This window comes from Cyrtonyx montezumae, unplaced genomic scaffold (genome assembly GCF_038088225.1).
Source record: "Cyrtonyx montezumae isolate F1298 unplaced genomic scaffold, pur_monq_1.0 scaffold_3, whole genome shotgun sequence".
Lineage (NCBI taxonomy): Eukaryota > Metazoa > Chordata > Aves > Galliformes > Odontophoridae > Cyrtonyx > Cyrtonyx montezumae.
Window position 1 is genome coordinate 136416701 of NW_027072034.1, and position 13079 is coordinate 136429779.

Genomic DNA, 13079 nt, shown 5'->3' on the forward strand with positions numbered 1-13079 from the left:
AAATGATACAGCACTTTCAAGGAAAGTAACTTCCCATCTGGGTCTTAAATGCACTACTAACTGAAAAATAGATGCTGAAAGAAATCAATAGCATTGCAGTATGGCCATGTTAGCAGTTTCCTTCAGTCATTTTGTCATTCTGTCATCAATTTTTCTATTCAAGGGGCCACAAAATGTAAATACAAAGGGAAAACAATTCCTAACTCAGTATCTTACTATCATCTACAGGAAGCTCATTTTCTTTGCTTTAACTTCGGACCCCAGGATTTTTCTGAACCTAATTCATACACTCAATGTATTCTGCACAGTTTCAAAGTATGAATTTACTGAGATTTATATGTGCTCATTATCTTTCCCTTAGATGGATGCAGAGTATATGTATGAGATTTGTATTTTGGTGAAGCCGTTACCTTTCGCAATCAAATCTAGATTTTACCCTTACATTGCTGACCCTCAGGAATGTCCCACTGAATCAGATACGTAAAAGGTTGCCAAAGTGAGGATGGCTTTCTGATGGAATTAACAACATACATGAATTTAGCCTCTGATTTTAGTTGCACTGGTCTCTGAGCCATTTATATACCTTTCGTTTCCTTTGTCAACAGCTGCTATGGTAAACAGCTCACTGTTACAGTCAGGGTGGTCTCTATAGTGGACAAGTGGACAATAGATCATCTTGTCCACTATAGAGAGTCCTGTTGAACTATCTCCTTAACCTACTTTTCTGCTGCATGATGAATTCCATAAACCTTGAATGAGAGGATCATGTCTGTATTGATGAAAAATACTCAAGTCATCTAAGATTTGTAGATGACATAATTTTATTTTCTGGAAAGCTCTGAAGGAATGTTCAGCATTGAACAAGACTTTTGATGAATAGGTGCAGAAAAACACTTTTAATAAAATTATGAAAGAGGAAAACACTACAACTAAGAAAAATTAGAAACGTTAGACCAGCTGGTAGATCAGGATGACAATGTAAGTTAAAAAAAAAAAAAGAGTTAAAAAAAAATGTCTGAAGACTAAACAATGAAGAAACATAGTTCAGTTTCTGCTTAGGAGGTGTTTTGAGTATCCCTATATTCCTACTCAGAATTCTTGAAAAATAAAAAGCATCGCCAAGAATGTAGGAAGAACAAAGGTAGGTAGGAAGGAATAGAAAGCCAAGTCTACCATCATCATGATAAACAAATAACCTTAAAAGAAGAAAAGGAAAATCAAAATATGAAAATTACATAATTGTCTGGGAAGCAAACAATCAGTGGACAATGCTGGAATGTAAGCAGAAGTTTAAAACATATGAAGGCTTTTAGTGACCAGCTCACTTCAGAGCCAAGTCTAAAATTGGTCCTAGCAGTAAGAAGCATGAAGAAATGCTCCCGTAATAAATGTAAAACACTTGTCCCAGTTTGACTCACACAGAAAACCAAACACTCTGGGTGTTGATGTGTAAAAAATGCTTAACTATCCAACAAAACAAATAAACAGAGTGTGGTCAACATAAAAAACATTATTGGACTTGGAAAATCCTGATTAGCTTACTGTTTATATTTGCACTGAACAAAGGGACTTGATTTCACGCCTGAAGCTGAATGGGCCACAGGAGTATATAATCCAGAAATTCCTTTGCTGGAATGGGCTGCAGATCACATGATAGTTTTCCAGCAAAACAAAAAAATTGCTCCTAGTACAGTTTCTGAACCTCTTATGGACCAAAATTAAACCTGTTGCTAGTGTTTCTTCCAAAATAGCAAATTTTGGACCAGAATGTGAATAGGCTGGTAAACGCTTTCAATCTTTAACTGCTTCATTAAAGCAAATTCTTGTATGTACTTCCTCACAGACAAAACCATGCTGGAAAATCAGTGTCACTACTTAGAAGACATACACAGAGACTTACAATCTGGGTTCTATGTCAGTGTGAAAAAGCTGCCATAGATAGGAGAGGAAAGGTGTTTCATGGAAGAGCATCCCTGAATAACACTTGATCACTCTGCTTCAGAATACAGAGAAGTGAGGGATGCCAGGAAAAGTTAAGGTTGAGGATAACTCAATAAAACCCACATAAAACTCAGTAGAAAACAGTTTTCTCATTCAGTCCCAGAATATTGATCTCAATTTCAGTGTCCCGGGTGTTCTTTTATAGTAGGATGTATACTTCAATAATAAGTTAATTTTATAAGAGAGATGAACATAACAAATAGTTTTATAAGTGTTCAAAGTTATGTTAGTTGGGTCTTTAGGTAACCTATCTTGTATGGAGTATCCTTGCCCATGGTAGAGAAATTGGTCTAGATTATCTTTAAAAGTTTCTGTAATCCTATAATTTCAGCAAGACGTAGCCTGTACAGCAACAGAAAATATAAATTTACATATAACCCTTCATGGAGATCACTCACGTGATCAATAACATAAATTTTAGATTCTGTTTTACAGCTGTATGGTAAAATCAACAAGTATTAGAATAAAGTTACAGTGGATTGCAGATCATGAAAAAAAGTCACCTTCTGGAGTTATGAACTTCTCTATTTATAAGCAATTAAATTTGAAGGCTGTATCTCCATCCTCCTGAGTCTAAACTCAGTAGCTTCAACAATGGAGGCAAGATAGAAGGTGGGCACAAAAGCCATAGTAAAATAGAGACAAGACGAAGAAATAAATGTGCAAGATGCTTAGCAGATATTAATTCACAAGAATCACTTTGTTCTTTTCATTTTTCTGGTCCTCTAGAACTTTCTGTGGTTGTGTAGTTTTTGATTTTGCAATCAAGTAGTTATATTCATATAGTTTATTTCCAGTTTCAAAATTTATCCCTAGTTAAGAATGTTCTTTGTCACTTTCATCTTAATTTGGAGGGGGCTGGGGGAAGAGAGGGAGGAGAGTGGAGTGATTGTTTTTGTTTAATCACTGCTACAAGAATGTTTATCTTTGCTAATACCTTTTTAGGCAATAATCCAGCAATTACCTCAATTTTTCTCATTTTATCCTACCAAGATGTTTCATTGATTTTAGGGAAATATTCACATGAACACCTATCTGTTGGACTTAAGCTCTGGGTGATAACTGCCAAAGGCATTTTGTATTAGTGAGCTATTAAATTTAAGTCTTTAAAGCTTGTTTCACTCTTCAGTTGTGAGACAAAGCAGCCATATTTTATGCCCTATGTATGTTACTGAGAATTGATCATAGAAAGCTATTAAAAGGATTTGCAGTTTTAAGGTTATACATATAACCTGAAGATTTCTTCTTCTGATGTATTAAATGATAAAAATATTGGCTAGCCGAAAGAAATGTAAGTCTTGGAAGAAGCATGATTACAAGCTGGAATATCTTGGCTTAAGTTAACATCCTTTAATCACCAGACCATGGTGTGGCTCCACTACACTAGGTTCTCTCTGAATGCAGAAAAACAGTCCTGCCATTCATAAGAAAATCTCTCTTAATGTTTGCCAGTAATTACAGTGGACTGGCACTCAGGAGCTGTGTATATTCAGTCCCTGCACTTGCTATAGTTTTCCTACACAGCCTTGAGCAGAATGTTTAATCTATGCCTTGATTTTTCCTGTTAAATGTTAACAATAATATTTATTTTTCACAATTTTACTATTTCTTCTTGCTTTGGAAAACTCTGGGACAAAGATTATTTTAGTTCCATTGGGAAAATGGAATCTTCTCTTCACTTAATCATATACTTGAAACATATATAACAATAACAATTAAAATAAAATCTCTAATAATATTGACAATCCCTTAGTTATTCAGAGTACAAAAAATAATTAAAAAAAAAAAGCCTTTTTCTTTAAGAAGACACATGGCTTTGGATTTATATGGCTCTGAATGTACATATCAGTCTTTTCTTTTATGAAAAGATCATTTAATCCATATTAGTAGCCTGATAGTTTATAGACAATACTAGATGCATAGATATTTTCTGTAGCAACTTATTAAGAAATAAATGGTTGCATCACAAGAAAAATCATTGCAGCCTAGTTATTCTATTTAGAACTGGTGAAATATGTTTAGTCTAAGTGTAATGTAAACACTTATGCAGGGTATTTTTCAATCTATAAAGACTGACTAAACTATAATTTTTAAATTTTTTTTGGTCATTTTATTGATAGAACTTGATGTCTCTGTCCTTAACTAGAAATGTCTTTTCTGCTCATGTTTATGCAATATAGAATTTTTGGAAGAGAAGAAGAAAAGAGGTACTGTAACATCAGAAGGAAACATCAAAGGACTAGTGGCAACATCTTAAGGCTTTTATCAAAGTAGTGAGGGAATGCATTAAAGCAACAATATATGTAGCTTACAAATGATAGGACTATCAAGCTCAACAGCATGTCTGATGAACATAGAAGACACAATTTACATGCATTCTTTGTTTTAAAATAAAGATTCAAACAGTGATTTTGCTTTCAAAACTGAGAGAGTAACAACAAAAAAATAGACAGGTCTTCAGGTTGTGTCAATCAATGCAGCTATAGTGGAGTCGAAGGCAGCCAAACCCATTTACAATTGATGACATGCTAGAATTTTCTATATTTTAAAGTCAGTGTCTTCAATATAAATAAACATATCTAGGACTTTCTATTCCTTTCTACATTTATAACTATAAGAGATTTGGGAAACTGAATATCGGAATCTGGCCTAATACATTTCAGACAGTTCTCATTGTTAAGAAAAAGTCTGTTATGAAAAGGTGGAGATCATCCACAAAGCATCCTTTTGTCAACACTACTTCCCAAATACATTTTGAGAATATATCATTTGGCTTCATTCACTGGGAATATATTATCTGTTGTTTCCTATTTATCTCTAAATTTCACATTTAAAAATTTTATTTGTAGAAGTAGCAGAACTAGCATCATGTGATAAACTTCATAACTGAACAAATTGTACTAGTTTCCCCTCAACCTTAGCCCCAACCCCTGTGTGGGCCACATCTGCGCATTCTGTTTAAATTTGTCTTTTGCAGCCTGCCATAGGAAAGAACATAATTACAAATCTATCCTCACAGGAAACTCTTCCTCTCCCACACTGTGGTTGTAATCAGCTATAAGTTCCAGATAAATACAGACACCATAACTTCTGATCACAGAAATGGCAGAATCTGTTCCTACCATTCACTGCAGTTAATACGCAAAAAAATCTTCATGCACTGGGGAATAATAACCATTCACCAGCATTACAGCTAAAGTAACTGGGAGATCACATAAAGCCAGATCAGGCAGAGCTTGCATTTAAGCCCAGTTCTGCCATACATATATACTTTAGAAGTCTAATCTCAGTAACATTGTCACACTGAGATTTAAAATATCAATCTCTGGTAGCAGCTAGACAACATAAAGAGACGTGAAAATACTGAATTTCCACAGTAAGATATCTGGCTATTTAGCTAATTAGAAGAGTACATTTGAAGAAAAAAGAAAATCTGGGTCTAGTTCTTGTGCACTGTTCCTGTTGGATCATTATTACAGTTACTTTTTCTGGAGCCACTGAACTCTGGTCAAGCAGAACAAGGAAGAGAGAGCTAGTTTTCAGAATCACTTTTTCCCTTCTGCAGGTCTGCTTCACCTGTAGTGTTGTGTGACTCTGTGTAGGATGATATAGGGATGCTAAGCAGCTGATTCCTATTGATTTGCAGCTCTTACAACATGTTTTGTGGATCTGCAGGCTGTAAGTTCACAGGCAGCTGCTAATCCATGTGGAGGTGAAAAGCAATGGATAAAAATTAGCATACAAACTTGGAGATAATGAATAGAATCACAAACCTCAGCTGCTGTTTTATAGCAAAGTGCTCAATACAGAAGAAAAAAATGATGCTTATTCTTTACTTTGTCATTTGTACTTCTTTTTTAATGTGAGCATTTTCCTTTTCAGAATGGGTTGTGCAGAGTTAGGGTGAGTCTGAGGCTTGAAGAAACAGGCACATGTGTCCAGAGAGCAGAAAAATGTCTTGGGGCAGGAGGCCAAAATTCACTAAGTAATTATTATTCTTGAAAGCAGAGCTCTGTAGCTCATGGGAAACCCAAGATATTTGTTTATATATGAATAAGGTCCCCAGGCTGATTAATACTCATTTTAGCAAGTATTGATGTCTTTCTTTCCATTATTTCCTTCCAACAGCTCTTCAGCAAGACCAAAACAGAATGATTTTTGTCCATTTCTTGAAAATGAAAACTCTCATGAAAATCTCTTCAAGCTCCCCACCCATTTACACTACTTCAAAATGTTAGCAGACCATTAACTTGATTATAATTTATTAATTGGATTATATCAGCAGAGAGTAGCAATTGCAGAGTGTAAGCAAAGAACAAAATAAGGACCCAGTCCATCAGTATCACTTCTCTCTTCTATCCTGGCAACCCAGCACCTGCAACCCCCTTGACAAGTGCAGATGCACTGCACATTCATTCAGTAGCCATGTTGCTCCTAGGACCTTGTAATGTCCTAGAAATCCCTCATGCTATGTATTTTTGAAAATTTAGAGCAAAATTTCAGTCTCCCCCATGTCACTAGTTGCTCAGGAGGCACAATCCCAATAGTTATAATTACCAGCTTCACCATGTATCAGAATACCTGTTCTTTGAACATGACTGGAAATTTTTGAGCTTCTGGAGTGCAACTCTGATTTTGAATTAAACTTTGAAAGTCTTGTTTCTGTAGTACAGGTAAAAATCCAATATATAAAAACCTTTTTGTAAAAACTGAGGAGGTCAAAAGGGCTGAGAAATTTGACAAACAGCCATTCTTGGCTATCAATTGGAGAGCTAGATTAGGATCTCACAGGTTTATGAAAGAAGTAACAATAAATACAGCTCTGAGCTAACAAGAAAGAGAGCAGGAATGAAAGACTGGCAATCTACATTCAGTGCCAATTGATTGCCTTGCAGTATAGTCCTCTGTGCTTGTGGGACGTTGTGTTTTAGAAACATTCATGCAGATATCTGGCAGAGAGCATGATACTTTTCAGTAGACTTACAGATACACATGGCAAATGCTATTGAAATACTGTCAACTCTATATGAATATTCAGAGTGCTTTTGTTATTAAACTGAAAAAGGCATTAGAGTAGCTAGCTATTATGTAGGCTGGCACCAGCTGTTCAGTTTTTCTGAGAGCAAAAAATAATTGTGTGTGAATTGTACTACTCATGATAGTGAGATAGGGATTGGAAGGAGGTAGGTAGACAGTACAAACATTTGCATCCCATCTCAAGCTTGACCTGGAACTCCACAGCTATTCAATTACTGGGGCTTACCTCTACAATCCACACCACACTGTACAGTATTTGCATACCAGGCGTGAAATCTTAAGAATAAGTTAATATACATAGACATTCTTTTCCAAATCATACCAGATGTGAATACCTGCATCATTTAGTATAGGACCCTGATTTAGACAAAAAATATATATATTGTTGTCCATTAGTTATATTAGTATATATTGTAGTCCTGATTAGTTGTTAGTTCTGATCCAAAATTTTTTGTTAAGTTTTATGTCACTCCAACAAATTCATCACAAGGGATGCATTTTCTAAAAAATACAGTAAACAGAATGGAACAGTGACTTGCACTAAAGTGTGAGGGCTATTCCTCTGGAGAAATCATAACAGGTAAGCTGCTGTCTATGAAAATGGCTGTCTCTGGCAAAAAGAATTACCCTGCCAAGGGCAGCTTTCATTTTTAGTTGTCAGAAGCCTGAATTCAGATCCATGAAGGAATTTATATATCATACAGCTGAGAAGTCTGTTTCTAACTTGAAGATGTTTGGTACACCTTTTCTTCCTCCAAATGAGAGCTCTATCTCTGAGAATAAAGCAAAGGCAGACAGGTGAATTCCACCTATTTTTCTAAAAGCACCTTATACGTATCTAGGAATTAGTCCCTGTGACTGAGCAAACTGAATTGAATTGTAACTTGATAATGTAATAGATTATTCATACAAAAGATCTAATAAGCAATTCTCCATAAATCAAACTTTCTTCATTGATAACTTTGTCTCTTATTCTGATCTTTTGCACAAACATTCTTTCTGTACAGTCCCTCTTTTCAGATTTAGTTCTAATATGACATTGATAATAAATCCACTATAAGGAGATGATAGGGCTGTAGGACAGGTCAACATACCTGGCCTTTGATCAGCTGTGAAGGAGAAAATATCCTTCCCATCTGCTGGTCCTTTAAAGAATGAGTTACTGAAAAAAGTAATCTCAAGTGGTAACTTATAACTTACATATAATATATTATATATATACTGGTAACTTACATATAATATATTATATATATATTCAGTATATATATATATATATATAAGGTGCCAATTTGGCCCTCTTTCTCATACATCTCTTCTATATATGATCAAACAGAAGCAGAACTTTTAGAGTAGAAAAACAAGGCTCTTTGTACTTGAGTTTCCTGATGTTTTTAAATTAACCTTATTGGCTTCAACGTGTATTTTTCATATTCACAAATGAACAAGCAAGGTCTATGATTAATGATATTTCTAAATTATCTTTCAGCTCAAGATGAGCAAAACCTGTTTTTTTGTGTGTGCTTCACATTGCAAGATTATTTCCCTGCTCAATCTCAACACCTTTCCATTAGAAGGACTCTGTAACCAAAAAAAGTGGAACAGAAGGCAGCCTTACATGATTGCAACTAGGAGAATGGACAAAAAAAAACCATATTAAATGAACATAAAACATACATAAATAAAGCACACCCAAATACCTGAAATATGCAGAACCACTAGAACTCCATGTGCAGTCAATATTTTGGGGTGGGTCAGGCACCATGAAGTACATTTTAAATTCATTGTTCTTACTCAGTGAAAACAAGATGGAAAATCTTCGTGGGCTTTTTTCACACTCCAAATGAACATATCGAATGGATCATGATGGGAAGGAGATTTTCTTTTCTATTGTGTAGCTTCACAGGATGCAAGCATTCTGTTAGTCTCAGTTTTAGTAGTACATAGGGCAGGACACCAGCTGATAGATGGAAATAGCAATCCTGACCTCACTTTTGAACTAGTAGACCGGTGAACTTCACACAGATGCAGTGGAGCAAAATATTCAAACTCATGACCATAAAGAGGTACATTTCACTTTCTTCTTCAGTATTTTCAGTGTAAATGAACGGATTTCTTGTAAGAATGAGCAGTCAGCACCATGGAAAGGCATACAGATTATCAAATACAATGGACAGGGTCTACTGCCAGGAACTACTAACTGGGTTTCTAAATACGAGTTTACAAGGGGAGGCCTGGAAATAAAAGTCATATCTCAGGCTTTAAAGGCCATGGCAGATGTGGCACAGGAAGTCAGCATTAAGTACGCTCTTCTGCTGCCCTAGGAATCTGCTCATACAGCTGAGGAGTCTGTGCTTGGAATGCCTTAGTCACAATTAAATTGATTAATGTGCTAACTCTCATAGATTGAAGTGACATGTTACATGAATTGTATTGTAATATTAATCAGATATTGTTTTGGTATAATACTCTCAAATTTGACAATTTGCACAGATTTTAAACATGTTCAACATTAACTTTCAAGTCGTTAAAGGAAAAGTGAGTTAAGATCACTTTCCTAATCTCTTGTGCCCTGGCTGCTGATTGCAGTATCATGTTTTCTACAGATACGAATAGTTTAAGAAAATATGAGAGTCAGCAGAAAAAGGAGCCACGTGATGATCTTTGCTACACAAAAACAGGTGTTACTGATGCAGACAGACTAGAGTTGCTTTGCAGAATGAATACCTTACAGTCAGTACCCCATCAGTTTTGTATACATTTCCAATCACGCTGTTACTTTGTTTGAGAACTGCAGTAGGTTGACAGTTTGTTGGTTCTTATTTCAATATGCTATTTTGGTATTAGTAGATATAGTTGAAGTATTATTTTCACCAATTATAATGTTATTTTGTTAAGTCAGTTGTGAATATGAAGAGTAGTGTGTTTGCCATATGCCATCATCAGAAAAAAAGAGAACTCTATTCCATGTCCGGGCTGGACATTTTAAATACTCAAATTTTGCAGAAGACAAAAAAAATAGATTCCTCAATAGACCCTAAGCATCTCTGTGGATCTGTCTTAATCCTGTCTAATGAATTAAAAACATATATCTCTAATTGATTTTGATTTGGTAAAATAACCTCAAGTTCCTTAGTAGTGTTTTTGTTTTGCGAAATCTCACTACATTAAAGCAATTTAAACCAGTGTAGCAATGAGCATGTTAGTCCAGTTTTCCTACATATTTCAAACAGTAACCATTCTGAGATATTCAGGAGAAGGAAGATAAATTATATTATAACTTATACAACTGTACAGATGATTCAAATAGTGATTGGGATTGACTGAACTGAAAATTAGTGACTGGCAACTTCCAGCCACATGCTGGTGACTGTGAAACAGGAAGTTCTGAACAGAAGTTCTCTGAAAATATTTTAGTTCAATATTTCATGATGTTCACTTATAAATATTCCTCTCTCATACAGAATTTGCCCGTCTGCAGTGATGAATTCCACAGATGTATAATGTTATGTTCAAATAAATTTATGTTAAATAACAAAGTTTATATGATACTTTTAATTTCCTTGTAACTTCTCCTTGCACCTGCTTGATTAAAAGAAGCAAAAAAAGCAGTGATACTTCCAGACTTCCAGTAGCTGCTGAATATGTATGTCTTTGAAGCTACCTTATTTAATTTCATTTAATAAAGTTGTTGACATTTTCCAAAAATGAAACGGTGTTTTTTTTTCATTGTCACGCACTCCTGGCACTGCTCTCTAACATACAAACGTAACAATTTCTCTTCAGTTTAAATTTAAAATAAAATTTAATTGAGATGTTATGAATTCAGTAATACCAATGTGGAGAAAGATGATGAAGCCAACAGAACTAATATAAAAGAAAATCATTAAAATTGAAGTCTTGAGAAAAAAAAATGTTTGTGCATAAAAATATGAGCCTTTAAACAATACTGAAATAAACAGAAAATGAATTAATTTGATTATTTTTTGGCATAAATAATTCTTATAATTTCCACAACTGAATTTACAATAATTAAGTTTTATTACTATGTATGAGGTTACATTATTAAATGTAGCACTAGCTTCACAGTTTGGTTCTAACCCCATTGAAATGCTTTTTATCATTTAAATATGATTTGGTGGAGGCAGAGACTCTCCAGCACACTACTATGTACTATTTGATCTTTAACTTCACCCTTTGAGCATTTTGCAGAGGGAATATTAGTTGTGTGCATCAAAGAAAAAGAAAATTTTATAAGTTCAGCATGGATAGAAAGTAAGAGTATGAATGTTGGTATACCAGCTATCAATAAACTAAAATTCCTGTTTGTGTCTATAATTGGTTAGACATCTTTTTACAAGAATTTTTCTATGAAGCACAGGAAGCTTTACAGTAAACATGTGAAGGTGCTGAAATCATACATAGAGACCCTTTACCTCTGGGAGACACAGGCACTACCAAAATGACTTACTGCTCAAAGGAGACAACTAGTATTTGTCTTCTAGCTTTTCTTATAGATTAACTTAAGAAAGGGTGATTTAAATCTTAAGCCTTTTGAGATACATATCGGTGACGGGTAAGTACTTAGATACTGGCAGAGGGGATTTTGTTGTTTCAAGAAGTTCTGTAACATTTACAAAAAGATAACTTGAAAATTTTCTGTCCTGCAGTTGGAAGGCTATGTTTTAACATCAGTAAATATAGTACAGCCAATGAGCTAAAGATGTTATCAATTAGATGTTTTTGGAGTTACCTTAAAAGAGTAATAAAAGAGTAAGGTAAATTACTATCCTTATCTTTCTATGCTGGTCTTATTGGCTGTGATTTTGCTTTGCTGTAATTCACTGTTTTGTTAAATCCTGAGACACTGCAACTGAGTATCTCTATTCCTTTAATAAAGTTTGTATGGTATCATAACTTATACAACAAAAATTTTGGCAGTTTTAACTGAAGTACTGAAAAAAAAATAAAAGGAAGTGTATCAGTCATTAAAACCAAATAAAAGCTGCTCTTAATTTGAGTTGATGCTAAACTCTAAGGGAAAATAGACTGAGTCACATTTTGTTTTTTTTTAATAGATGTCAAGCCCAAATATGGAAGGATGATAAAAAATAACACACACAAAAAATAATAATAATAATAAATTTTATCATGAAAAAAGATATTTTAGAAGAGTAAGTCAAAGTGTATCTGATTTACAGGTTAAATGTTCAGTGAGCATCTAGAATGCTGATGTTGGCTACGCCTTATCAACACCTTTCTTTTCATTTCATTCTACATAGAGTTCCTAACTGTCATTTTTAAAGCATACCATCCCATTAATTTTTCTGTGGGATGGTGAACTGCTAAAGTTGAATTATTTTTATTTCACATTTCTTTTTTTTTCAACCTTCAATGTCTAAGTTTGAAGACTGCCAATACAGTCATCAGGCACCTTGTATTTACAAGGCTGAAAGTGACTGCAAAACAGACTGAAACTTTTTTGAGACTGATTATCTTGCAAAACTTTCTGCGCTTCCTCTTTCAGATTACACTGTGAAGTGTGAAACATCTCTCCCCTCCTTCTTTCTATTCATCCCTACCCACAAGCTTTCAGCTATTGCTTAAAACTCTGTCTGAACCGGGAAGCTGGGAGGAGTATGCCATAATAAATAATATAATATTGAAATGGATCCAACATATATGATGGAGAAATTTGTCTAAGAACAGTGAGGGTGCATCTCCATGCATTGAGTGAGATGCTGGATCACTTTGGGTGATTCCTGCTGCCTCTCTAGGGCATCCTTCTGCAGTTGTTTTGCCTGTAGTTCCTGAATAATGCACAGAATCTTCAGGGCAATGCTCATTTCTTGCCATGTGTTTGTACGTGATTAAATTCATGTTGCCAAAGCTTACACTTTTTAAGTTAGACACAGAATCATAGAATGGTTTGGGTTTGACCTTTAAGATCATCTGGCTTCAATCCCCCTGCAATAGGCAGGGACACCTCTAACTAGACCTTTTGCTCAAAGCCCCATCCAGCCTGGCCTTGAAGCCCTTCAGCA

The 13079-nt window shown here is 34.8% G+C and overlaps 1 protein-coding gene across 1 annotated transcript in view; it reads right to left on the reverse strand.

The window, feature by feature from the left end:
• The window catches only part of TFEC (transcription factor EC), an 88757-nt gene that overhangs the window by 46706 nt on the left and 28972 nt on the right, over nt 1-13079 (reverse strand). The gene's annotated exons all lie outside the window — the stretch shown is intronic.